This window comes from Bos taurus, chromosome 6, assembly GCF_002263795.3.
Source record: "Bos taurus isolate L1 Dominette 01449 registration number 42190680 breed Hereford chromosome 6, ARS-UCD2.0, whole genome shotgun sequence".
Classification (NCBI taxonomy): Eukaryota; Metazoa; Chordata; class Mammalia; order Artiodactyla; family Bovidae; genus Bos; species Bos taurus.
Window position 1 is genome coordinate 12,819,282 of NC_037333.1, and position 27,707 is coordinate 12,846,988.

At 38.6% G+C, this 27,707-nt stretch overlaps 1 long non-coding RNA gene across 1 annotated transcript; it reads right to left on the reverse strand.

The window, feature by feature from the left end:
- Positions 1-2,851: 2,851 nt before the first annotated feature.
- On the reverse strand, positions 2,852-20,641 carry LOC112447035 (uncharacterized). The gene is made up of 3 exons (XR_009494819.1): positions 19,718-20,641; positions 5,065-5,150; positions 2,852-2,936 (listed from the first exon to the last, which is right to left on the reverse strand). It is a non-coding gene; the product is annotated as an uncharacterized lncRNA (long non-coding RNA).
- Positions 20,642-27,707: the final 7,066 nt, after the last annotated feature.

The following is a 27,707-nucleotide window of genomic DNA, read 5'->3' on the forward strand; positions in this document are numbered from 1 at the left end:
GTCAATAATCAACCGACCAGAGGAGCCATGATAGACTCTATCAGGAAACACTGGAGAAGCAGAGAAGGAGTTGAAAGTTCAACTTGAAAGGAGTTGGAAGAAAAAGAAGATGTCAAGAAAGGCTTCCAAGATGAGTGATGCCAGAGATTATAAATAACTAAAGCAGTAGTGATAATAACAACAGTAATCAGAGCAATCACAAGAGACATTAGCTATAAATCACCACTACAGCCTACCAGTGAGTACCAGCTGAGCATCATTCTTGCTAACAGGTATAATGTTGGAGGATTGCTACAAGAGAATAAAATAAGCATCAGCAACTGAATGACAAAAGTCCTTATACATGGTTCCTGATAACCACTTAGGGAGGCAAGAAGGCAGGAAGACCTGCTCTATGTAATCTGTAGAGTATCCACAAACCACGTATCTTACTTCCAGTCTTTTTCTTTTCTTTTTTTTTTTTTTTGTCTTTTTATTTTCTATGTCTTCTGTAATGCCCTTCAAAACTTCCCTACCCCTTTAACTATTTTTTATCAACTCAATGTACTCTATAATTTTGCTCAATCATTCACTCAATACCTTTCATTAAAATAAAGTGTTCTGCATTTAAAAAAAAAAAATTCTAGCAATATAAGCCTCCCAGGTGGCTCAGATGGTAAAGCGTCTGCCTGCAATGTGGGAGACCGGAGTTAGATCCCTGGGTCGGGAAGATGCCCTGGAGAAGGAAATGGCAACCCACTCCAGTGCTCTTGCCTGGAAAATTCCATGGACAGAGGAGCCTGGTAAACTACAGTCCATGGGTCGCAAAGAGTTGGACACAACTGAGCAACTTCACTTTCATTTCTCCAAAGGTATATAAAGTAATATATCTCCTCCAACTAATGCTAATGAGCACACATCAACAGATATATCAAGACCTTTCTATCTATGTACAACCATACATATATTTAAGTAAACAGGAAAGCACAATTGTTCAGCTGTTGGCAGAAAGTGATAATCAAAACAATGCTACCTCAGCCCATTATGCTTCCAAGAAGCAGCAAGTTATATGCTCCTGCTTATTATACTCTTTGGATCCAATCCTACAGGAAATAGCTCTAATTCATAAATTATTTCTCCTATAGTGGGATCCTAAAAGAGGATTGGCAATAGGGGTAACAATTAAAACATCAACAACAATTTCCCCTAATCTCCCCCTAAACTTTTCACCCCAAAACCCTTCTTGGTTGTTAAACAGGCACCTCAAATATAAATTACCTAAAATTGAATTTACTATCTTCAGAAACCTGATACTCCTATTGTTTTCCAATTTATCCAGTGGCCAAGCCAGAAACCAGAGAGTCACCCTTTTCCCCCACATCATACATCCAAAAAGCCACCAAAGGATTACAATATCCTAGATGAGCGATTTCCTGCTTACTTCTTTGCCTTCATCTCACACCCTCACAATTCTAGTCTCAAACCACCATGTTCATTTTTTTTTTCATTTTTTTAAGAATGTATGCTTACCCACGCTGGAATTTTGTATGTGCTATTTCTTCTAAAAAAAAAAAAGAAAGAAATGGAACTCTCTCTCCCTGCTTAGCTAAGTCCTATTAAATTGATAGCTCTTAGTTAGCAGTTTTCCGATGAAGTCTCCCCTTAATTCTTCTCGGCTGAGTTAGTGGTCTCTTTTCTGTTCGATCTCAGAAAAGATAGATCTTGTGCTTTCTGTCATTTACTGCTGCTGCTGCTGCTGCTAAGTCATTTCAGTCATGTCTGACTCTGTGCCACCCCATAGACAGCAGCCCACCAGGCTCCCCCATCCCTGGGATTCTCCAGACAAGAACACTGGAGTGGGTTGCCTTTTCCTTCTCCAATGCATGCAAGTGAAAAGTGAAAGTGAAGTCGCTCAGTCGTGTCCGACTCTTAGCGACCCCATGGACTGCAGCCCACCAGGCCCCTCAGTCCATGGGATTTTCCAGGCAAGAGTACTGGAGTGGGGTGCCATTGGCCTTCTCCATGTCATTTACTAATTCTTCACAATTATAATTGCCTATTCACTTGTCTTTCACCACCAATACACTACAGGATCACCTTTGTATAATCAGGACCAACTCCAATATTCTTGCCTGGAGAATCCCATGGACAGAGGGGCCTGGCGTGCTGCAGTCTATGGGGTCTCAAAGAGTCACACACAACTGAGCACAGCACAACAATAACAAAGCCTAGTATTGGGGACATAGTAGGATCTCAATAAATACTTATTTGTTGTTCATTGTTCAGTCGCTCAGTCACGTCCAACTCTTTGCAACCCCATGGACTGCAGTACACCAGGCTTCCCTGTCCTTCACCAACTCTCAGAGCTTGCTCAAACTCATGTCTGTTGAATCAGAGATGCCATCCAACCATCTCATCCTCTTCACTCAACCTCTCATCCAACCATTGCCCGCTTCTCCTCCTGCCTTCTATCTTTGCCAGCATCAGGGTCTTTTCTAATGAGTCAGCTCTTTGCATCATGAAATTACATAGGTAGAAAGAGGAATGCAAATCCCATTAACAAAGTGTTATACATGTATGTTCAGGGAGGCAGTTCAACACATGACTTGAGCATAATAAACAAAATGGGAGCATAATTGTTACAGCATTTTGTTTACTTGGGCATAAGACAAATAAAACCCACCTTCTCCCCTCCAAAAACAGCCCAGTCTCCTCTGCACAGCAAGAAAATCTGACTGTGACTCAGCTCCAAACACGTGTCCTCCTTATCTTTCTGAATTTGTACAAAAAGCGGAAGTAGTAATAGGATAGTAGAGCTGACTGATTCCACCATGATTCTGCCATTATCATAGTCCAGTGAACAGTCCTCAGCTTAGCAGGCTCAGAAGCTCGATTTTATTGTTTCATACAAAAGTACAAAGTCACTGAGGTAGACTTTCTTAACAGGGGTTCTTCATCTGAACAAAGAATACAGAAAATTATATGAGAGATTATTTCTCAATTCTTCCAAGGCTGGCAAATAGCTACTCCCAATCTAGATGGAAAGAGAAATAAATTCATTACACACAATAAGTGCTTTATAGCCTTTAGGGCCTATTTCACTTCCAGTACCCCCAGGGGCTTGAATCCCATGAAGTAAATTATATATATATACATGCATACATATACACTTTATACATATATACATATACATGTGTGTATGTATGTATGTGTGCATACGTGATGAGTCGTGTCCTGCCAGGCTCCTCTGTCCATGGCATTTTCCAGGCAAGAATACTGGAGTGGGTTGACATTTCCTTCTCCAAGGGATCTTCCCAACTCAGGGACGTAACCCTTGTCTCCTGCATCTCCAGCATTGGCAGGCAAATTCTTTACCACTGAGCCACTTGGGAAGCTGGTATATATGTATATATTACATGTATTAATTTGTAAAAGAAAATACATGTGTCACAAAAACTAGAATACAGTATCATTACCAACAATGTAGATTGGAAAATATGGACTCTAGAGCCAAAAGACCTTTCTATTCTTAGTTCTAATCTTGTTAATTTAAGATGTATGTTGTGGGAGTGGGTCTGATGAAAGTATAGAAGGCCTTGATAAGACTAGCAAGGGGGGCATTCTCCATCCCTCCTCTGATTATGTCAGAAGCTTTCTCTGTCGCTTTTTACACTTTAATAAAACTCTGCTACACAAAAGCTCTTGAGTGATCAAGTCTGGTTCCTGGTCCCAAAGCTAAATCTACATCATCGGAGATCACAAATCCAACATTGTTAACCACAAGCTATCAGAACCACATTTGTCTTGGCTCACTTTTTACTGAAATATGAACTAATAATTAATGTAGTGCATGGCACACATTCCATTTCATTAATGGATAGATGATTAAGTTGTACTGTAACACATCCTGGATTATTTTCTAATGATATTTCATTTCATATATGAAATGCAAATTCTTGCTCATTCATTTAACAGGCACCCATTACACACATGGAGCCTAGACAGGTTATGCATCATTTCTTTAAAATTAATCTACCACTTCACATTCATCAGGATTACATTATCCAAAAAAAAAAGAAAAGAACAAGTGTCGGCAAGGATATAGTGAAACTGGAACTCTTGTGCACTGCTGGTGGGAATGTAAAAGGATATAGTCACCATGGAAAAGTTTGGCGATTCCTCAAAAAATTATAAACATAACTACCATTTAATCCAGTAATTCTACTTCTTGGTATATACTCAAAAGAACTGAAAGCAGAGACTTGAACAGATATTTATACACTCATGTCTTTAAAAGTTTATTCACAATAGTCAAGAAATGGAAGCAACCCCAGTATCCATTGACAGAGGAATGGCTAAACAAAATGTGGGGTGTATGTATCTATCTATATATATATATATATATATCCAGGCAAGAGTACTGGAGTGGGGTGCCATTGCCTTCTCCGATATATAGGTAGAATATTACTCAACTACAAAAAGGAAGAAAATTCTGACATAAGCTACAATACAGGTTGAACCTTGAAAACATTGTGGTAAGCAAAATAAGCCAGTCACAAAAGCATAAATCTGTATGAGTCCCCTTGTGAAGTATCTAGAATACTCAAATAAAGATAGAAAGTAGAACAGTGGTGACCAGGGGCTGGGGATAGGGACTTACTGTTTAATGGGTATAGACTTTCAGTTTTGGAAGAATAAAAATGTTCTAGAGGGAATTTCCTGATGGCCCAACGATTAGGAATGGGTACTTTCACTGCTGAGACCCTGGGTTCAATCCCTGGTCAAGGAATTGAGATCCAACAAGCTACATGGCAAAGTCAAAAAAAGAAGGTTCTAGAGATGGATATAAGTAATGCTTGCACAACATTACAAATGTATTTAATGTCACTAAACTTGTACACTTACCTTAAAATTGTTAAAATAGTAAAGTTTATACTATATATTTTCCCATATTGTTTTAAAGATTAATCAAAAAAAAAATAAAGATTAATCCAGTTTCCTTTTCTGATCCTGTTAACATTTATCTTACTTTAACATCTGTAGTCTTGTCTATCTTTCATGAAGAATAACAGTAACCAACCTTACCTGAACACTGGGATTCTATAAGCAACTGGGACAAATCTTGGATCACTTTAGACTGGAATGCAGGCCTTCATCCTCATGTCAAGATTCTAAGTAATATAACCAGAGGTGAGGCTTTGGGGAACTGGAATTAATTGGATTTACACAGCCAGAAAATGGGGCAAGGGTTAGGAAGGGGGCACACTGGAGAATGGGAATCCCAATCCCCTTCCTACACACACAGTGTCCAGAGAAAAGATGGCTTCTGTAGTAACCCAGTGTTCTCTGTCCCCACCTCAGTTATTCTGCAGTTTAGTCTCCAAAGGAATCCAAAGGAAGTAGAATTGGATTTGCAGGGAAACAAGGAGGGAAATAAGACCTGTAGCACATACCAGATACTGCCACTGGTGCTTGACATTCATTATTTCATTTGATTCTTATAACGAACATATTATCCTCATTTCATAGATGACCAAATTAAGGCTTAGAGCAATTAGCATTTCCCAAAGTCATTTGCTTGCAAGTCCTAGGACTAGGATTCAAACCTAATTATTTTCTAACTCTTTTAGCCCAGAATCATTTTGTTGTTCTGTCTCACAGTTGACTATGGAGTCAATTTCTGCCAGTGGCTCCCTCTTTAGAAAGAGTTATGTGACCCTGTATGAAAAGGCAAAAAGAAAACAGTATGAAAAGGCAAAAAGACAGGACACTGAAAGATGAACTCCCCAGGTCGGTAGGTGCCCAATATGCTACTGGAGATCACTGGAGAAATAACTTCAGAAAGAATAAAGCGATGGAGCCAAAGCAAAAACAACACCCAGTTGTGGATGGGACTGGTGACAGAAGCAAGGTCCGATGCTGTAAAGAGCAATAGTGCATAGGAACGTGGAATGTTAGGTCCACGAATCAAGGCAAATTGGAAGTGGTCAAACAGTAGATGGCAAGAGTGAACGTCGACATTCTAGGAATCCACGAACTAAAATGGACTGGAATGGGTGAATTTAACTCAGATGACCATTATATCTACTACTGTGAGCAGGAACCCTTAGAAGAAATGGAGTAGCCATCATAGTAACAAAAGAGTACAAAATGCAGTACCTTCATGCAATCTCAAATACGACAGAATGATCTCTATTCATTTCCAAGGCAAACCATTCAATATCACAGTAATCCAAGTCTATGCACCAACATATAATGCTGAAGAAGCTGAAGTTAAACAGTTCTATAAAGACCTACAAGACCTTTTAGAACTAACACCCAAAAAAAAGATGTCCTTTTCATTATAGGGGACTGGAATGCAAAAGTAGGAAGTCAAGAAACACCTGGAGTAACAGGCAAATTTGGCCTTGGAATACAGAATGAAGCAGGGCAAAGGCTAATAGTGTTATGCCAAGAGAATGCACTGGTCATGGCAAACACCCTCTTCAAACAACACAAGAGAAGACTCAACACATGGACATCACCAGTAGCCAACACCAAAATCAGATTGATTATATTCTTTGAAGCTAAAGATGGAGAAGCTCTATACAGTCAGCAAAAACAAGACCGGGAGCAGAGTGTGGCTCAGACCATGAACACTGTATTGCCAAATCCAGACTTAAATTGAAGAAAGTGAGGAAAACCACTAAATCACTCAGGTATGACCTAAATCAAATCCCTTATGATTATAGAATGGAAGTGAGAAATAGATTTAAGGGACTAGATCTGATAGAAGAGTGCCTGATGAACTATGGATGCAGCTTTGTGACACTGTACAGGAGACAGGGATCAAGTCCATCCCCATGGAAAAAAGAAGCAAAAAAGCAAAATGGCTATCTGAGGAGGCCTTACAAATAGCTGTGAAAAGAAAGGAAGCAAAAAGCAAAGGAGAAAAGGAAAGATATACCCATTGAATCCAGAGTTCCAAAGAATAGCAAGGAGAGATAAGAAAGCCTTCCTCAGAGATCAATGCAAAGAAATAGAGGAAAACAATAGAATGGGAAAACCTAAAGATCTCTTCAAGAAAATGAGAGATACCAAGGGAACATTTCATGCAAAGATGGGCTCGATAAAGGACAGGAATGGTATGGATCTGACAGAAGCAGAAGATGTTAAGAACAGGTGGCAAGAATACACAAAGGAACTATACAAAAAAGATCTTCACGACCAGATAATCATGATGGTGTGATCACTCACCTAGAGCCAGACATCCTGGAGTCCGAAGTCAAGTGGGCCTTAGAAAGCATCACTATGAACAAAGCTAGTGGAGGTGATGGAATTCCAGGTGAGCTATTTCAAATCCTAAAAGATGATGCTGTGAAAGTGCTGCACTCAGTATGCCAGCAAGTTTGGAAAACTCAGCAGTGGCCACAGGACTGGAAAAGGGCAGTTTTCATTCAGTCCCAAAGAAAGGCAATGGCAAAAAATGCTCAAACTACCACACAATTTCACTCATATCACACGCTAGTAAAGTAATGCCCAAAATTCTCCAAAGCCTTCAGCAATACGTGAACTTCCAGATGTTCAAGCTGGTTTTAGAAAAGGGAGGGGAACCAGAGATCAAATTGCCAACATCTGCTGGATCATCGAAAAAGCAAGAGAGTTCCAGAAAAACATTTATTTCTGCTTTATTGACTATGCCAAAGCCTTTGACTGTGTGGATCACAATAAACTGTGGAAAATTCTGAAAGAGCAGGGACTACAGACCACCTGACCTACCTCTTGAGAAACCTGTATGCAGTTCAAGAAGCAACAGCTAGAACTGGACATGGAACAACAGACTGGTTCCAAATCGGGAAAGGAGTACATAGAGGCTGTATATTGTCACCCTGATTATTTAACTTATATGCAAAAGTACATCATGAGAAACTGGGCTGGATGAAGCACAAGCTGGAATCAAGATTGCCGAGAGAAATATCAATAATCTCAGATATGCAGATGACACCATCCTTACGGCAGAAAGCGAAGAAGAACTAAAGAGCCTCTTGATGAAAGTGAAAGAGGAGAGTGAAAAAGTTGGCTTAAAACTCAACATTCAGAAAACAAATATCATGGCATCCGGTCCCATCACTTCATGGCTAACAGATGAAGAAACAGTGGAAAAGACTTTATTTTCGGGGACTTCAAAATCACTGCAGATGGTGACTGCAGTCATGAAATTATGCTTGGGGCTGGTGCACTGGGACGACCCAGAGGGATGGTGTGGGGAGGGAGGAGGGAGGAGGGTTCAGGATGGGGAACACATGTATACTATTTAAATAATTTTCTATTAAAGAAAAAAAAAAAAGCTTACTCCTTGGAAGAAAAGTTATGACCAACCTAGACAGCATATTAAAAAGCAGAGACATTACTTTGCCAACAAAGGTCCATTTAGTCAAGGCTATGGTTTTTCCAGTAGTCATGTATGAATGTGAGAGTTGGACTATAAAGAAAGCTGAGCACCAAAGTATTGATGCTTTTGAACTGTGGTGTTGGAGAAGACACTTGAGAGTCCCTTGGATTGCAAGGAGACCCAACCAGTCCATCCTAAAGAAAATCAGTCCTGAATATTCATTGGAAGGACTGATGTTGAAGCGGAAACTCCAATACTTTGGCTGCGTGATGCAAAGGGCTGACTCATTTGAAAAGACCCTGATGCTGGGAAAGATTGAGGACAGGAGGAGAAGGGGACAATAGAGGATGAGATGGTTGGATGGCATCACCAACTCAATGGACATGAGTTTGAGTAAACTCCGGGAGTTGGTGATGGACAGGGAGGTCTAGTGTGCTGCAGTTCATGGGGTTGCAGAGTCGGACATGACTGAGCAATTGAACTGAACTGATGTTACCCTGAAAACAAAAATCTATACCTAAACTTTTATGTTGTCCAGCAAATAAGGCTCTTGGCAGCAAGTTTGTTCTTTGATGAAAGCACTTAAAAATTGATTCCCAACAAGAATAATTAGAGGTAACAGAAGAAAGTGCTTCTTATCTCTGCATTCAGTACCTCCCGTGGCTCAAAAGGAAAACAGCCCTGCCTCATATTGATTTAAGATATTAAACCTGATGCCTGAAAATCACTAGGTTTATATGCAAGCTTGTATAGTGCACTCCTCTACAAGCATTTAAGACCGTGTACAGTTAATTATACTTTAATTGCATTTTCTGGAGTATTTGTTAAGGGATTGATTTTATTGGCTACAGATAACCAAAGCGATAAATAAGATAACCATACACTCTGTTTTTATTAATCATTCAACCAATTGAGTGTCTTCCAGTAAATAACCAGTTCCTCTTCCAGACAACAGGGGACTTGTCTATCAAAATACTGCATTAAATATATCAAATTCTTATAAATGAAATCTTATTACACAGCAATTGATTTTATAAGACTTCCAAGTTAGAAATCTACACAAATAAGCTATTAACTGCATGAAAACTTTCCAAAGGATTTTCATGACCTTTTATGGCTTGTCTTAAAATGAAATCCACTTTTGTCACAGAATCACTTCAGAGTCTCTTGTACTGTTTATATGTCTTCCAACACACTGGATTGAAATGGAAATTAACAGTTTGTTTCATTATGCCATAAACCCACAAATGAAATGTGATGAAATGCAATGGGGCTGGTGGGAAAGGGGGAGCTGGTAATCTGAGCTTGAGTTTTCTCATTTATTAAAGATAAAAATTGACCAAAATCATCTCTAAGGATACTCCAGTCTTTGATTTTCTATGATTTGGTTATTCAGCATGTGATAAACTAAAACACAAAATAACTCCTATCTACTTTTGAATAATTAATTGCATGATGAGATTAAATTCATTACAAAGGGTTTTAAGGGTAAATCATAATGATAAAAACTACTTTTCTTAAAACTACTTTTCTAAGCCATTATTGTATAACTAAAATGCCTATAATTACATTATTTGAGCAAAATATAAATAATATTCCAGCCTTTCATATCAATAATCTTGATATAAACTAACCTATCTCAACTTTTGGCTCATTTGTGACATTTTAATTTGGGGGGCAAAATAACTTAAAGAATGGTATTAAAAGATAAAAAAATAATTTGAAGATTTTCTTATATGTTTAATACTTTTTGGTTCTTAATTCTAAAAATTGAAGTTCTTTTTAAAGTAAACCACATTTTTGTGGTTTTATTTTATAATTTTAGATCAAAAGGGATGATGAGTTCATGTTATCCCCAGAAAAATCTAGTTTCAAGGTAACAGATGGTAAGTTTAAAAATAATGCACTCTTTTTCAAGCTTTCTATAATAAGCATGTATCAAATATATACTAAAACAAAAACAAAAGAATAGGATGCCATGCAAATAAAATTCACATTCTCCTTTTTTTCAGGACAAAACTTTTCTATTTCTCTCCTTCCTTTTGGCCCATCATTTCTCCATGTTTCTAAAAAGTAACAAATCAACTAAGCAAGGAAGGTAGACAATTGTGATGTGTAGCATCTACATTTTTCTAACATCTTGTAGCAGACCAAATATTTATTAAGCTACAGTTAGGATAAAGTATATATTTTTGTGGGACTTCTCTGGTGGTCCAGTGATTGAGAATCCACTCTTCTACTGCAGGCAGCACGGAGTTGATCCCTGGTGAGGAAACTGGTATCCTGCATGTCACCCAGCATGGCCAAAAAATTCAATAAGTAAAAAAAAATTGTGAGACCCAGAGTAAATATCAAAGACCTAAGATGATGACTGTCCTCTTAGTAACCATTCTATAGTCATCAACAACACTGAACAATGCAAACTATCATCCATTTTTCATGCTAAAAGAATCAAGTTGCTTGAATAGAATTTGTATCCTATTGTGTGAAAATTGTGTAAACCTTAATTATGTTGAATTGGTTCATAGAGCTTTTCAAGTATACTATATCCTTCTACTTTTCTGTATACTCATTCTATTAATTTTATACAGCTTGATATTGAAACTCCAACTAAAATCTTAATTTATCTACTTAAAAAATAATTGTGATGTACAATGGAACTATATGTAACTTTGTTTTGTATTTTCCAAGTCTCCTGTAAATGTACCATATTTTGATCATTTAAAAAATAAAGAGAAAAAGAAAGAGTTCAAGTTCCAAGGAGATATGACCTACATAAGAATGTTTTCGAATCATTCAAATGTTTAGTTGTTATTAGGTTCAATTCTGATATCCTAACAGATGTAAAATTTACCTCATTGCCTATTGAATCAGGAATTCTGTTGGAACATGTTGAAGAACAAAATTAAATGAGGTTTATGTTCTCAAAAAGTAGTTATCAGCCTTTCCTGGTGGTCCAGTTGTTGAGAGTCTGCCTGCCAATACAGGGGTCACAGGTTCAACCCCTGGTCCAGGAGGATGCCACATGCCATAGGCAACTGAGCCCATGCACTGCAAGCTGAGCCTGTGCTCTAGAGCCTTCAAGCTGCAACGACTGAGCTCACATGCCGCTACTACTGAAGCCCAGAGGCCCTGGAGCCCATGCTGTGCAACAAGAGAAGCCACCGCAATGAGGAGAAGCCAGTGCACGGCAACTAGGGAGTATCCCCTGCTTGCCACAACTAGGGAAGGTCCGCACACAGCAACCAAGACCCAGTGCAACCAAGACCCAGCGCAACCAACAATACTAATAATAAAATTAATTAATTAATTTCAAAAAGTTATCAACATCCATGAATTATACAACATATTTAAAATGTTATTATAAATTTTTCCTTTAAAGAACCAACAATATAACAAATACATATACATTCCCTTTATTTCTGTTATTTATGAAAATTAAGATATTCTGAAATTCTATCTAGGGAGATTTTAATGTTTTCAATTCTCAAATCTAACTATGTACAAGCAGCTCTAGAGGTTAGAGGTTTTCTTTATTTCTACCTTGGTTTTCCAAAATCTATCATTTTGGCTCCCAAGACTTCCAGAATAAAATAAAAATTTTTTTTCAAATGTGTGCCTCAATATATGCTTGTCTTCAAAAGTTGACAGCTTGACCTTGTTCTTCAGAAAACTGACAGCATCTGGCCAAGACTCTCCTAGTTCAAGGATTTCCTCTAAAACTTCCCTGACAGATGGCAACCAGTTTCTATTTAAACACTCCAAACACAGGCTTCTCCTGTCTTATTTGTGTCCCCTCAAAGTTCATTTGCTACAGCCCTAACTCCAATGCGGCTGGATTTGGAGATGGAGCTGCTAAGGAAGTAATTAAGATTAAATGAGGTCAAAGGCGGCCTGATCGGAAAAGGAATCGTGTCCTCACAAGACGAGACACCAGAGCTCATTCTCTCTCCCTCTCCCTCCATGTACTGAGGAAAGACCATGAGAGGACATAGTGAGAAGGCAGCCATCTGCAAACCAGGAAAAGAGATCTCACTAGAAACTCAATCAGCCAGAACCTGACCTAAGAGTTCCAGCCTCCAGCCCTGTGAGAAAACAAATTTCTCTTGTTTAAGCCACCTAGGGCATGGAATTTTGTTTTGGCAGCTGACTAATAACATATCATGCTCCACAAGGTGGTTAATTCCACTCTCCAATAATTCGAAGTGTTGGAAATTTCCTATTTTAAGCAGAAACTTGCTTTCTGCAGCTTCCACTCAATAATCCAAACTTCTGGGGCTCCATGAAACAAATTTAATTCATCTTCACAATTAAAAGAAGCGATCACATGAAGAGTTCCCAGTATTTTAACAATCTTCCATATCCTTGGGCTCTTAGACATATTCTAATTTACCAAGACTATCTTTAAAATGTGGAAGCTAGAAATACTCTATAAATATGAGTAATACAGAGGCATGATACTTTGATAAATTAGTCCTACATTTTCCTGAGGAAAAGCGCCTTTCTAAAAACCACTAAAAACCCTTAAGAAGGCAACAGTCAATGAGACCACCTGTCTACAAAGAAAAACCTTCTATAAGACCCCCTCACTCTGCTGGAAATCTAGTCAGCTGACTCAGAAATCAACAAGATAGAGTTCGAGATCAACTGGTTGGCGACCTGATACTTCAAGCACATCATTGAGAATAATTATTTCTACTTACCTCAAGGTCCCTGTGGACAAAGAATTTATTCATTCCTTCTCACCAGCAAAATTCATCCATTTTTTATCACCTTTCTTATGTCCAAAATGTCTAAATGAGTTTTCTCTTACTCATTCTCTTTTTTCCATAGGGATAAACTAGGTAGCCCAATGCACATCTTTGTAAACTACCTCTACTATATTGGAGAAGGAAATGGCAACCCACTCCAGTATTCTTGCCTGGAGAATCCCATGGACGGAGGAGCCTGGTGGGCTACAGTCCATGGGATCACAAAGAGTTGGACACAACTGAATGACTAACACTCTACTATATTAGAAGAGCATATAAGCATAGTCCTGTGGTGTCTGGGGAACTTCTCAGTGAATCCCCTGCGGTCACCATCTTCAGTAACTTTCTGGCTTCTTCCAAAGATCAAAGAGAGGGAGATTTCTGTCCTCAGGTCCTGGACCTTTTGGTTTATGTACTCTCCGACCGATTTTTTTCTTTTTCTCTAACTTATTCTATTGTGCTTTTCTTCTAAATATGTCACATCTGAATTGTAAAAAAAAATGACTTTGAATACCAACTGCTGTGATCCACAACACAGAGATCAAAAGACAGATTTACTAATGCCTGTACAGCAATGTGGATGGACGCAGAGATTATCATACTAAGTGAAGTAAGTCAGAGAGAAAGACAAATACCATATGGTATTACTTATATATGGACTCCAAAAAACAGTACAAACGAACTTATTTACAAAACAAAAACAGACTCATAGACAGAAAACAAACTTACAGCTACCAAAAGAGAAGCAAGGAAGGGATCAACTGGGAGTATGGGATTAGCAGATACAAACTGCCACATATAAAATAAATAACAAGGATTTCCTATACAGTACAGGGAACCATATTCAATATCTTATAACAAACTATAATGGAAAAAATTTAAAAGAATATAAACATATACATATATATGTATAACCAAACCACTTTGCTGTACACTTGAAATGAACACAATATTATAAATCAACTACTGCAAAGAGTCAGACATGACTTAGCAACTGCATAACAAACAACAATACTTTAATTTTTTTTTTTAAAGCACAGATTTACTAGAGTATAAGGCAGATAGGGAATACAAACCATATACCTGAGTAAATCACTGGTAAGATCTGAAGAATTCATTAATCTATGTTGTCCTTATTGTCCTTATAGGCCATATTGCTTCTTCCCACACTCCTAAGCCCAGAATAAATTCAACTACAAATTTAATAAATATAAGTATTTTTATTTTTGCATTCTTACAGCCTCTGGAAAAAGTCATTTCTCTCTAGGCCTTTCTCCACTTCCTTGGTCTCCAATCATCATCTCCCTTTTGAGACAAATTAGTCCAATCAGACTACTCCCTCCAGAATTCCTAAGGAGAATGCAGAGAAGATTGAACAGGGGGAAGCAAAGAGAGCAGTCAGCCAGAAAGACACCAGAAAACAAAGTCTAGGTCCTTAGCATTTACCATAAACCCCTTATATCTTAAGGTGTTTACATTCATTATATTCATTAAGATTACCTTAATGAACTTCCTTACAACAACAATAAAAAGCCTAGTGTGATATATTTTAGGAATAGTCAAAACACAGGTATACCCTAAAGAATGGTTTATCCAGGGGATAGCAAAAGGTAAATTCAGTAGATTAGGGTCACTTGTGAAGATCCTTGAACACGAGCTATATTTTTCCTTCTTTTTTTCCTAATCTTACTTTCATTTTGCCATTGCACAATTGACAAAACTTTAAAAACAAGAGTGCCTATCAGTTGAGACTGAAATAAATTAATTTGCAAGTGTGACTTGAGTACCATAAACAACAATATTTGATTTTATACCTATGTGTAACAGATAACCAAAGGTATTTAAATATCCATCAGTGTGCTGACATAATAAGCAGATGCTCTCTAAACCTTTTCTTTTTTCACACACAAAAAAGATGTACATCTCCCAATCTGATCAGGTATAAGGAAAGGACATTCCCTCTCACCACCTCCTTGCAACATCATAATGGAAGTCCTTGCTAATGCAGTAAGGCAAGAAAAGGAAATAGAAGATACACAAGGGCACACTGGGAAAGAAGACACAAAACTGTCTGTTTGCAGAGACATGATCATCTATGTAGAAAGTCCAAAAGGATCAAACAAACAAACTCCTGAAACCAATAAGCAATTATAGCAAGGTTCCATGATACAAGTTAATATATAAAAGCTAATTACTTTCAATACACCAACCATGAACAACTGGAATTTGAAATTAAAAACAATAAAATTTGCATTACATCAAAAATAAAAGAAATACTTAGGTAGTATAAATCTAACAAAACATGTATAAGGTCTATATAAACAATACTCTGATCAATGATCAAGATACTCATCTTCCTGGATAGGAAGACAATACTGTCAAGATGTCGGTTCTTCCCAGCTTGGTCTATTGATCCAATGCAATTCTAAACAGGATCTTAGCAAGTTATTTTATAGATATTGACAAACTGATTCTAAAGTTTGTGTGCAGGGGGAAAAGATCCAGAACAGCCAACATGATATTGAAAGAGAATAACAAAATTGAAGGACTGATCCTACACAACCTCAAGATTTGCAATAAGGTGGCAGTAATCCAGACAGCATAGTATTGGTGAAAGAATACACAAATAGATCAACAGAGCAGAACAGAGTTGACAGAAATAAATTCACATAAATATAACCAACTGATCTTTGACAGAAGAGAAAAGGCAAAACAATGGAACAAAGGTAGTCTCTTCAACAAACGGTGCTGGAATAACTGAATATCCATATGTTAAAAAAAAAATGAATCTAGACAAAGTCCTTACACTCTTCATTTTAAAGTTAACCAAAAATGGATCACAGGCCTAGACGTAAAATACAAGAACTATAAAGCTAGGAGATCAATTCCTAGCTGACCTTGGGAACAATAACAACAAAGGCATGATCCATGAAAAAATTAATTGATAAGCTGGACTTCATTAAAATTAAAAACATCTGCTCTGCAAAAGACATTGTCAAGAGAAAAAAATATTTGCAAAGGACATAGCTGAAAAAGGACTGTTATCCAAAATATACAAAGAACTCTTAAAACTCAATAATAACAAAACAACCAGATTAAAAAAAGTGCCAAAGCCCTTAACAGACACCTCACCAAAGAAGGTATACAGACAGCAAATAAGCATCTGAAAAGATGGCCCACATTATACATCATCAGTTCAGTTCAGTTCAGTCACTCAGTCATGTCCGACTCTTTGAGACCCCATGGAATGCAGCACATCAGGCCTCCCTGTCCATCACCAACTCCCAGAGTTTACTCAAACTTATGTCCATTGAGTCGATGATGCCATCCAGCCATCTCATCCTCTATTGTCCCCCTCTCCTCCTGCCTTCACTCTTTCCCAGCATCAGGGTCTTTTCAAATGAGTCAGTTCTTCACATCAGGTGGCCCAAAGTATTGGAGTTTCTACTAATGCATAATAACTGGGTCTGCTTTATAAGTATTTTTAAAGCAAAGCATAAGTAGTAAGAAAGTTTAAAGGCATGTGAAAGTGATAGTGTTAGTTGCTCAGTTGTGTCCTACTCTTTGCTACCACAAGAACTGTAGCCCACCAGGTTCCTCTGTCCATGGAATACTCCAGGCAAGAATAATGCCATTTCCTTCTCCAGGGGATTTTCCCAACCCAGGGATTGAACCCAGGTCTCCTGCATTGTAAGCAGATTCCTTACCATCTGAGCCACCAGGGAAGCCCTCTAAGATGTTAAAATGTTCTTTCTTGCATCTAGTTGTATGCTTTTATTTTTTTTTAATTTAGCCATAATTCTTTAATTGAAACATCTTCTTTGACTCTCTCTGAAGTGAGGGCAACTGAAACCTTTTACAAAATAAACTTTCATATTCAGAGAAAAAAAAAAAAAGCATCTAGTTTTCCAAGACAATTTCAACTAAAAATTCACCTACAATGCAGGAACATTGACCACTAAGGATTGCTAACATGGGAATAAGAGAAAAGCTTGGAAGTAAAAAAGAACACCAAGTGCTAACGACTTATTTTCCAGTCATTCCAGCACCTCATCTCTTTCTACAAGTGCGTGTAGCAATAGCACAAGGGCAATGGAAGCTTGGCAGAGAAGATTCACCTCGGTGTGCCGAGCAGTCATTACTGAAGCTCAGGCTTCCCCGTATCTTTATAGGTTTTATGTGAGCAAGAGTCACTGCTTCCAAGAGCCTCAACCATTGAGGGTCAACAAAAAGGCTGTTGATAATCCAGACTTATGCAGAAAGATATATTAGGGATCAAGGAGAGGTGGCAAAATAAATGTGAAACTGGATCAATTAAAAAGGATAAATATTTCCACCAACAATCTAGATGTACAAACCCTTCCATCTTTTGCATCCACAGCCCCTAGACCCTTGAAGATGAATTTCTCTCAAGAGCAAGCAGCTGTTTCACCAAAGCTACACTGAGGTTATTTCTATATGACAATATATTATTATGTGAAAACTTCCTCCTTCTTCGTATTTCTGGTTCTTTCTCTCTTTTTTATGTTATTGGCCACAGCATCAAACTAAGTAAACATTTTCCAGTTCAGCCACATTATCTGCTTTGTCGATTCACGCACATTCAAAGTTGCACTAGAGATGTGGTGGGGGTGGGAGGGTATGTTTTTCTGTGAGAACAAATGAAATACAGTGTCATGAGAATCAGTGAGAACCATCTGGAATATTTTCAGGGAGGACCAAATAAAACCCAATCAAATATGTTCGAGAAGGAAAAGAAGTTCAATGTGGGGTTTTTATCCACTAATTGTAAAGTTTTTAAGTTGCCATTGTTGATACGTATTTATCCTTTGAACGTAAATCATACAAGTATGCCAAATACACTTGTAGGGGCAGTGCTTGTCATAACAAAAGACAGAAGCAATCTAAATGTCTACCATTAGGGAGCTAGTTAAATAAATTGGTTTACCCCATACAAAGAATAGATACTATTCAACTAATAAAAAGGAATGCAGTACACCAATATTTCTATGATGTAATGCACACCAAAGAATAAGTGACATTGAAAAATAAGTGAAAATGAGAAGTTTAGCTTTAGTTTATGTATTTTCAATTGTATAGTATGCCAGAGTATACCACAGTATATTTATAAAATATATCAACATAAATGTACCTTCTAAACATAAGCTGAGGGTAAAATGCAAATTACAAAAATACTAACAAGGGACTTTCCCAGTGGTCCAGTGGTTAAGACTCTGCCCTTTCAACACAGAGGGCACAGGTTTGAATCCTAGTCAGGGAACTAAGATCCCACATGCTGTGCAACAGCAGCCAAATAAAAAATAATAAGACTTAATAATTACTAATGGTATTATATTTACTAATGGTATTAATACTAATGGTATGATATCATTTATATGAACTTTTAAAACATGAGAGACAATTCCATCTACTGTTAGGGACATATATATATGAAATAAGAGTACAAAGAAATATATCAGAATGATGTTAGTTACTCACGTGAGTACTAGTGGGGAGGATGTAATTGGGACAAGATATGGGGTTAAACCAACTGAGCAGGAGCACAATCAGATTAAGCCACATGATATTGCCAATGTTCCATCATTTTTCGCCAACAAAAACAGCAATGTCATATATGGTTCAACCTCACATGTAAGTGGTGTTTGACTATGCTAAATATTTTTTTTTTAAGCTGAGAGAAGGATACACATGGGTTCACAAGAACCCATGTCAATCCACCATTATTTAGATCTATGACCCGAAACAAGTTATTTAACCCAATTTCTTCATCTGTAAAATGGGGATAAAAATAAAACATACCTCACAAGAGTACATGAAGATCAAATAATTGAATATGTATTAAGCACTTAAATAGAACCTGGCACATGGGTTAGCACTATTAGATTCAGCTACTGTTTCCAGTGGTTCTGCTTACAATTCAGGTGACGTGGGTTCAATCCCTGGGTCAGTGAAGATCCCCTACAGAAAGAAATGGCAACCCACTCCAGTATTCTTGCCTGGAGAATGCGGGCTACAAAGGAGCCTGGCGGGCTACAGACCATGGGGTCTCAAAGTGTCAGACATGACTTAGCAACTAAACAAGGACGACTGTTATCGAAACACAAGTACATGTGTTGTCAGGTAATGATGCTCTCTACATCTCCACCAAACAAATGTTATTCTCTGTTCTAACAAGAAAGGGAAGGTCCCTAGGTACAACTATCCCCCTACCCACCGAGGTCCAGGTCCTGGCTGAAGAGGCAGATCTCAGTTGGCAGCTCCCTTAGACCATATCCAGCTGTCACCACTGAGGGAACCAGATGCCCAGGACCCAACAGGCCCTCAGACTCCTCAGGCCAACCGATGGCAGGGGCCAGGCCCCACAGACCGTGACCCAGACAGAGGGCTACTGCCATTACTTCACAGAGGTCGGGATCAGGGAGAAGTTCACTGCCACCTCAAGGCCTCAGCCTAATCAGTGGGCAGTCTTGGCAAGGGCTCTGGAGCCCTGCAGGACACAGCCCCCAGCCTGTTCCTGGACCCCCCAGCTCACATGCTGACCTGAGGCCTGCTGAGCTGGAGGGCCCCATGGAGAAACCCAAGATCCACGTCTTACCTCACTCTCTGCCTGAGGACCACGACTCTGCCAACAGTTCGCTGAATGGTCCCACTAAGGGTCATTCATTAACAGTTGGCTGCTTGTGGGAAGGCCCTGGCACCAACCAATGGCTGAGCATAACCACTAACGGTCACTCACTGACAGTTGGTTGCTTGTGGGAGGGGCCTGGCACCAACCAATGACTGAGCAGGACCACTAACGGTCATTCGTTGACAGTTGGTTGCTTGTGGGAGGGGCACAGTACCAACCAATGGCTGAGTAGGACCAGTAACGATCACTAATGGTCCCACAGTAACCCCTATCTACTAACAGGATGCGGGTGTGGGGGTTCAGCACCCAACAAAGACTATAGTGCTAAGGGCTGTGCTTGGCCATGCTCGGCTGTGCTGTTACACTACTATTATATTCTACAGCTTTTTGTAGAGCTGTACGATTTCATGAAAATATTTTTCACTTCTTATTAATGGAAAACTGTCTAAATATAAAAACCAAGGAGACTAGTACAATAAGTCCAAATGTACCAATCACTTTGTTTTAATAATTAGCAAATCATGACCAATATGTTTCATTTCTATCCCCATTCCCAGAAACATACATTAGATTATTTTAAAGGGAATCCTAGATTTCATCCATTAATACTTTATTACATGTCTTTACCAAAAATACCATTATCACACTTTAAGAGTTAAAAATTCCTTAATATTATCAAATATCTACTCATCGCTTCAATTTCCTGGCTTGCCTCATAAATAAGTAAATTTTGTCTTGCAGCATTTATAAGTACACAGCTTGCTGAATTTTTACAAAGTGAACATTCCCATGTAATCAGCCAGTACTTGGAAGAAGAAATAGAATGTTGAATTTTTCTTTTGTGTGTGTGTTTTTTACAATTTTTTTCAAATCAGGATCCAAACTGGGTCACATCTTACAAATGGCTGACAATCTCTTTCACAGTAATTTTACATTTTTAAATTCACATTACAGTGATGAAGGATACGAACCTAATTCTACTTTTGAGACAGTTTAGATGCTTGTCATTATTTCTAAAAGAATATATAAAATACTGTTTGTTACCACTGGCAATGGGAATGGAAGTCAGAAATTTGGCAGTGTAGTTTTTCAAGGCATTACCAACAAACAGCCTTTTTAAAAAGGAAATACCATTGAAAATTCAAAACAGACTCAACTATGGTCATTAAAGAACAGTCAACACCCAGAGTTCCATTCTTCAGCTAACTCAATGTAGAGATTCACTTATGGAATTTAATTGTTTTTTTCAATAATCACAATTATCTACCTGTGCTTCTTGGGTTTCCAGCCCTGAATCAAAATGAAATGAAAGTGTCTTAAGGGTACGCTGTTAATAGAACTTGAAAATCTTTACTCTGAGATATGGTAGCTTTGCAGCCCTTAATGGCATTGTCCTTGACTGGAGATGTACAGCAAATTCATTTCCTGCCAGCCCCTGTGAGGCTAATGGGCCTTCCAACTGCAGAGTTTTCACTGATTTCTAATGACTGGGTGCAGCAGAGGAAGGAGTCTGGGAGCAGGATGCTGTCTTCTGGCAGAGTTCCTGGGAGAAAGAAACCTTGAAAGATGCACTGCAATGAAGACCTTGTTCTGGGAAAACAGAAAGTCAAGCTCTACCATAAATTTTTTATTTTCCTCCATAACTTGACTGTAAGATTACATTCAGGAGAAAGCAAGAAAAGACTGATAAAAATAATTGTGAAAAGGTCTGAAATCAAGATAGATATATTATTTATATAAAACAATCGTGTAGTGTACACCACTCTCTAGGACTTTGAGAAACATGCTGGTGATAAAATCTGAGACTGGCTTTCATACATTCATAAAAGTAAGATAATTATGTGAGTAAATGAGAAGAAAATGAGAAATCTATATACTATTAACTGCATGCTCAATGAGAATAAAGTGACTGATTTTTAAAGAAAATACAGAATTATAAAAAATATCACTTACCTACTTCACACTGATCTTATAAGATATGTGCAACTATAAAAAATACATCAGAACCTCAGCCAAAAAGTGTTTCCACAGTCCAAGAAGACAGCATTGATATATGGAAGTTGCATATCACACAAACTGAATGACAATGTAGAAAACTTGCACAGAAACAGATTTTCATTTCTGACCATGCATGCAGTCTCCAGGCAAGAATACTGGAGTGGGTTGCCATGCCCTCCTCCAGGAGATCTTCCAGGGATCGAACCCATGTCTCTTATGTCTCTTGCATTGGCAGGTGAGTTCTTTACCACTAGCACCACCTGGAAGCCCCTCATTTCTGACCACTTTGATACAAACAGATTTCCCTAGAGGTTCAATCTGATGTAAATAATAGGCAATTTAAGCTAGCTCAGGAAATCAGAAAACAGTGGTAATAATAAAAGGTATAGTCAAAGGAATGGTTTTTCCAGTAGTCATGTATAGATGTGAGAGTTAGACCATAAAGATGACTGAGCACCAAAGAACTGATGTTTTTGAACTATGGTGCTGGAGAAGACTCTTGAAAGAGTTCCTTGGACTGCAAGGAGATCAAACCAGTCAATCCTAAAGGAAATCAACCCTGAATATTCATTGGAAGGACTCATGCTGAAGCTGAAGATCCAATACTTTGGCCACCTGATGCGAAGAGTCAACTCATTGGAAAAGACCTGATGCTGGGAAAGAGTGAAGGCAAAAGGAGGAGGGCGCAGCAGAGGATGAGATGGTTAGATAGCATCACTGACTCAATTGAATCTGAACAAGCTCCGGGAGACAGTGAAGAATAGGGAAGCCTTGCATGCTGCAGTCCATGGGGTTGTAAAGAGTCAGACAACACCTGTTAGAAGCCTTACAAAGCATTTTCCCCGAATATGAAACAGTTCCCTGCCTCTTTTTATAATCTTCTGGGCAAGGAAAAAAAAAAAAGAGTCAGACAAGACTTAGTGACTAAACAACAACAACCAAGTGCTGCCTGGAAAAGGTGATGTTTAGAAGTCGGAAGGTATTATGGAATTCAATTTCCCCATTCAAAAAAAAAAATAGCAAAGCAACAAACTGCCATTCCAGGCAATGGTGTGCGGAATGTTTATCTGACAGTCAAGTCACTCTCTCATGTCCCCACCCTCCCAAACACACACACGCATAATATAGCCAGCCAATCTTGTTGTAGCCTGCCATCAATTCTCAAAGATTTGGTTCCATGACAGCTCTTGCAAAGGGGTAGTAAGCAAGGAGTTCACCTTTGAGAGGAAGTAGACAAGATGACCCTCTCAAGGCAAGGAACTACATGTTCTATATGTTCATCTCAGTTGTTGGCACCACCAGGTCTCACTGTATCCTCCACAGATGTTTGTTTGACATGGAAGTTGGTTGGAAGTCATCATATTTCAGGATTTGTGTTCAGCCAGACCTTGAAGTAGCAGGGTGCTGATAAAATTTAACTTCTATATATTCAAGAAACAATGTATCCTTTTAAAAGAACTTTCATATACATAGCTGATTTCTTCTTTACCACAGTTTTAAAGGAAGCTAGAATAATTATTATCCTGATTAACAAAAGCTGACTAAGACTACATGGGACTTCACTGAAGACACCAAGATAGGTAACAAAAATGGGCCTCAAACTCTGGTATACTACATCCAGTGTGCTTTTCTCCATACCTCATCTGTTGAGCTATCCAGTTACAACCACCACAGAAATGGAAAGCACCAATGACAGCCACCATGATCATCTCTTCAAGGTCTCAGTTACTATCAGCAGGATCCTGGTCCTGTTCGTGGCCAACACAAAGATCAACTGTCTTGACAATCCCAGAATCAGCTGTGGCCCCAGGACCAGCAAAGTCTTAGTTTTTACTACATTCTGATGAGAATTGGGGGTTGGGAATATTCATCTGGAAGTAATAAGCAAGATGAGAAGTGACTTGAAGCAGGAAGAACCATGAAAATAGCCCTAGAATAAGAGACTCTCTTAAGTAATATAAGGGGCTTCCCAGGTGGCACTAGTGGTAAAGAACCTGCTTACCAATGCAGGAGATGTAAGAGACGTGGGTTCAATCCCTGGTCAGGAAGGTCCTCTGGAAGAATGGCAACCTACTCCGGCATTTTTGCCTGGGAAATCCCATGGACAGAGGAGCCTGGCAGGCTACAGTTCCTGGGGTCGCAGAGTCAGACGTGACTGAAGTGACTTAGCACGCACATAAATATGAAAGGAAAAGAAATATGGATCAATAGCTGAGCCTTAGATAGATGATAGGCAGGTAGGTATATATCTGAGAGATATCAGATACATACATATAAATTATAATTTTGCTAAAGCTGAAACTCCAGTACTTTGGCCACCTCATGTGAAGAGTTGACTCATTAGAAAAGACTGATGCTGGGAGGGATTGGGGGCAGGAGGAGAAGGGGACGACAGAGGATGAGATGGCTGGATGGCATCACTGACTCGATGGACGTGAGTCCGGGTGAACTCTGGGAGTTGGCGATGGACAGGGAGGCCTGGCGTGCTTCGATTCATGGGGTCACAAAGAGTCGGACACAACTGAGCGAATGAACTGAACTGAACTGAATCCTGAAATATATATCTTTACACACATAACATTTGTGAAATAGGGATGTATTTTATTTAACACATATTTAACACAATGGTATTATTTTCCCAACACTAGAGAAGGGAAGAAATATATATGTAATTTCTACTGCCTAATTTCTTTCCTTTAATTCAGAACTGTAGATCAGAGACTAGTGGATTAATAAACTAAATTTGATTATCATTTATAGTCTTCTCATATCTTTGCCTCACTACATTGGATCTCTTGGAGAGCAGAGGCCTCATTCTACTTACCTCTATAATTTCCCATATCTAATATTTGTCAATACACAGAGTTTAATAAATTTTTGCTACTGGGTATTGTTATAAGTTACACACATACAATTAGCAAAAGAAAAATGTCTCAAACAGGTGATTCATGTCTAACAAAATGAGAGAAATTGAGAAAATTAACACTGTTGCACATATTTAAGCACTAGACATATCTATTAGACTCAGATGAGATATCACCTAAATATCTAAAGAGCAAAGAGAATGTTGCCAAAAGTTAATTTCTGATTATGATATTTTTGTAGAAATTCTCTATCATACAAAGAAGAATATTAATCTTTACCTCAGTATATTTTGATTAGAATAAACTTTAAAAGGGCTTCCCTGATGGCTCAGATGGGTGATGAATCCAAATGCAACGTAGGAGACCCAGGTTCAATCCCTGGATTGGGAAGATCCTCAGGAGAAAGGAATGGCAACCCACTCTAGTATTCTTGCCTGGAGAATCCATGGACAGAGGAGCCTGGCAAGGTACAGTCCATAGGGTCACAAAGAGTCGGACACAACTGAGTGATCAACACACACAAACTTGAAAAGGATACAACTTGATGCAGTAGTTACATTATGATATAACCATAGAGTAGAATGCAGGGCTGCCAATAAAAAAATGAAGTTTCCAAAAGATACTTAATGACCATATTATAATATTTAGTAAAAGAAAAAAAGCATGATATAAAATTTAATTAATTATTTAATTTAAATTTTCTAAATATTGATGGAGTTCAGAACATGCTATCCCCAAAATATGGCTCCTTGACATAATATTTAAAGGCAAATGACAGATATGGAAAGGACTCTCTGACCTCCCCCATCTTCCGTGAAACAAGTCATAAGACCTGCATGTGAGAGGTGCCCTCCTTATACCTGGAAGAAATCTCTGAAAGCATAGGGGCACCAAGACAAAGCCCAGTGAATAGGCCTTGTTAAGTTTCCCCCAGTTTACTACCTTTAGCTCAAACTTTTCTGCCCATGACTGTCCATTCTTCATCAAATCTAGTATAAAAACTAATAGTTAAACTCAGGTTTAACTATTTCTTCAGGTCTTCATTTCCTTATGAAGGTTCCCATGTCACATAAAACTAAAATAAATGTGGTTGCTTTCCTCTCGTTAATTTGTCTTCTGTCGGTATAATTTATAAGGCCCCAGCCAGAGAACCTAAAAGTGTAGTAAAAATAAAAAATAAAACAGGCTTCCCTGGTGGCTCAGTGGTAAAGAATCCATCTGCCAACGCAGGAGAGACAGGTTTGATCCCTGACCTGGAAAGATCCCACATGCTGTGCAGCAACCAAGCCCATGCGCCACAATTATCGAGCCTGTGCTCGAGAGCCCAGGAGCTGCAACCACGAAGCCCTCACGCCCTAGGGCCAGTGCTCCACAAGAAAAGCCACTGCAATGACAAGCCCGTACTCCGCTAAGAAGAGCAGCTCCCACTGGACGCAACCAGAGAAAAAGCCCATTAGTAAAGAAGACCCAGAACAGCCAAAAATAAATAAGTAAATAAATAATTTTTTAAAAAATTTTCTTCCCCTACGATATATATGAGACTAGAAAGAAATATACCTAAATCTTCATAGTGGTTATTTCTCAAATATGAAACTACAGATATTTGTTAAACTAATTTCTAAAATTTTTAATATTTTTATCAGCAGGGCTTTTTAGAAATTTGACTTAACAAGCAAGTTCCCCACAACGTGATTCTGCCCATTTGAGTCTTCTACGTGCATACTGCTGGCCAGCTGTAGCTCACCCTTCAGAGCAAAACTGTGTATGGAAACGACTCAACCCAATTACAAGAACACACCACACCAACATTTACAGAGTCATTGTTGCCCGTATTATTTTTATTTTCCTCTAATAAGAAAAATTAAAATCCACTTCAATTTTTAGAAACAACTCGCATGAAATCCCTGATTATAAACTTGATCTGACTTTTTTATCCAGGAATGGGTTAAGCTGCTCAGTTAATGAGGGTACTAGCTCCTGACACTTGCACAAAATGGATGAAGCCCAAACAAAAGCCATTCAGGAGTTAAACAGTGAAAGCGATTTCCCGAGAAAAACCAGACTTCTGGGGTTCAGAGCATCAGTTATCTTTGTGCCCACCCATGGCTCATTTCTCACACCTCCATGAGAGCTTCCTTTTTCTTACAGGTACACGGTAGCTATTTACTTATCCAATAACATTTGCCCTTAAGGGGATGATGGTGACCTTAATTCATTTCTGTCTCTTCTACTACTTAGCCTACTTTGAAAGCACTGTGTGGCGCTCTGAATGTTTGTGTCCTCCCAAAATTCGTATTTTGAAATTCTAATACCTAATGGTATATAGCATTAGGAGGCAGAGCCTTTGGAAGGTGATTCGGTCATAAGGGTAGACTCTTCATAAATGGATCAGTGCTCTTATACAAAGGCCCACAGACCTCCCCGGCCCCTGAGGCCACATGAGGATACAATGATAAATTGGCAGCAGGAAAGGAGTTCCTCAGCCAACTGTGCTGACATCCTGATCGTGGACTTCCCAACCTCCAGAACTGTGAGAATTAAACTGATTTTGTTGACAAGGTACTTGGTCTGTGGTATTTTGTTACAGCAGTGAACAGACTAAGACTCACTCAATAAACACTAACAGAGTGGAAATACACATTGTATCGATCACCACACAAAGGTTAAAGCAACCCAACCTGTGTCTCTGACACAAACTGAATGCTTGAATGGGTGTCTTCTAGTTTCTCCAGAGCAGGGGCTGTCACAGCTGGGTGATGGTGAAAAAAGAGAGCTGAGGGTGGATTTTGCAGTCCCCAGTTTAAGAAGGAAATAAAGGAAGAGGAGCTAGGGAGGGACACTTATACATATGTTCTAGAGTTTTCCTCACATTGTAATAAAAATAGTTGTACATTCAGTATGTACATTTCTTTCCCAAAAAGTAGATTCCCAAAATATTATCTAGACAGAAACAGGGAAAAGCAATATGTGATTATTTTTTTAGTAAAGGACTAAAGAAAGGAGCATAGAGGGAAAGTTTTACTATAACAGTGTTCCAGTATGTTCCTCTTTCTATTATTTTCTTAATGCCAATATAGGTTATCTGATTACAGCAA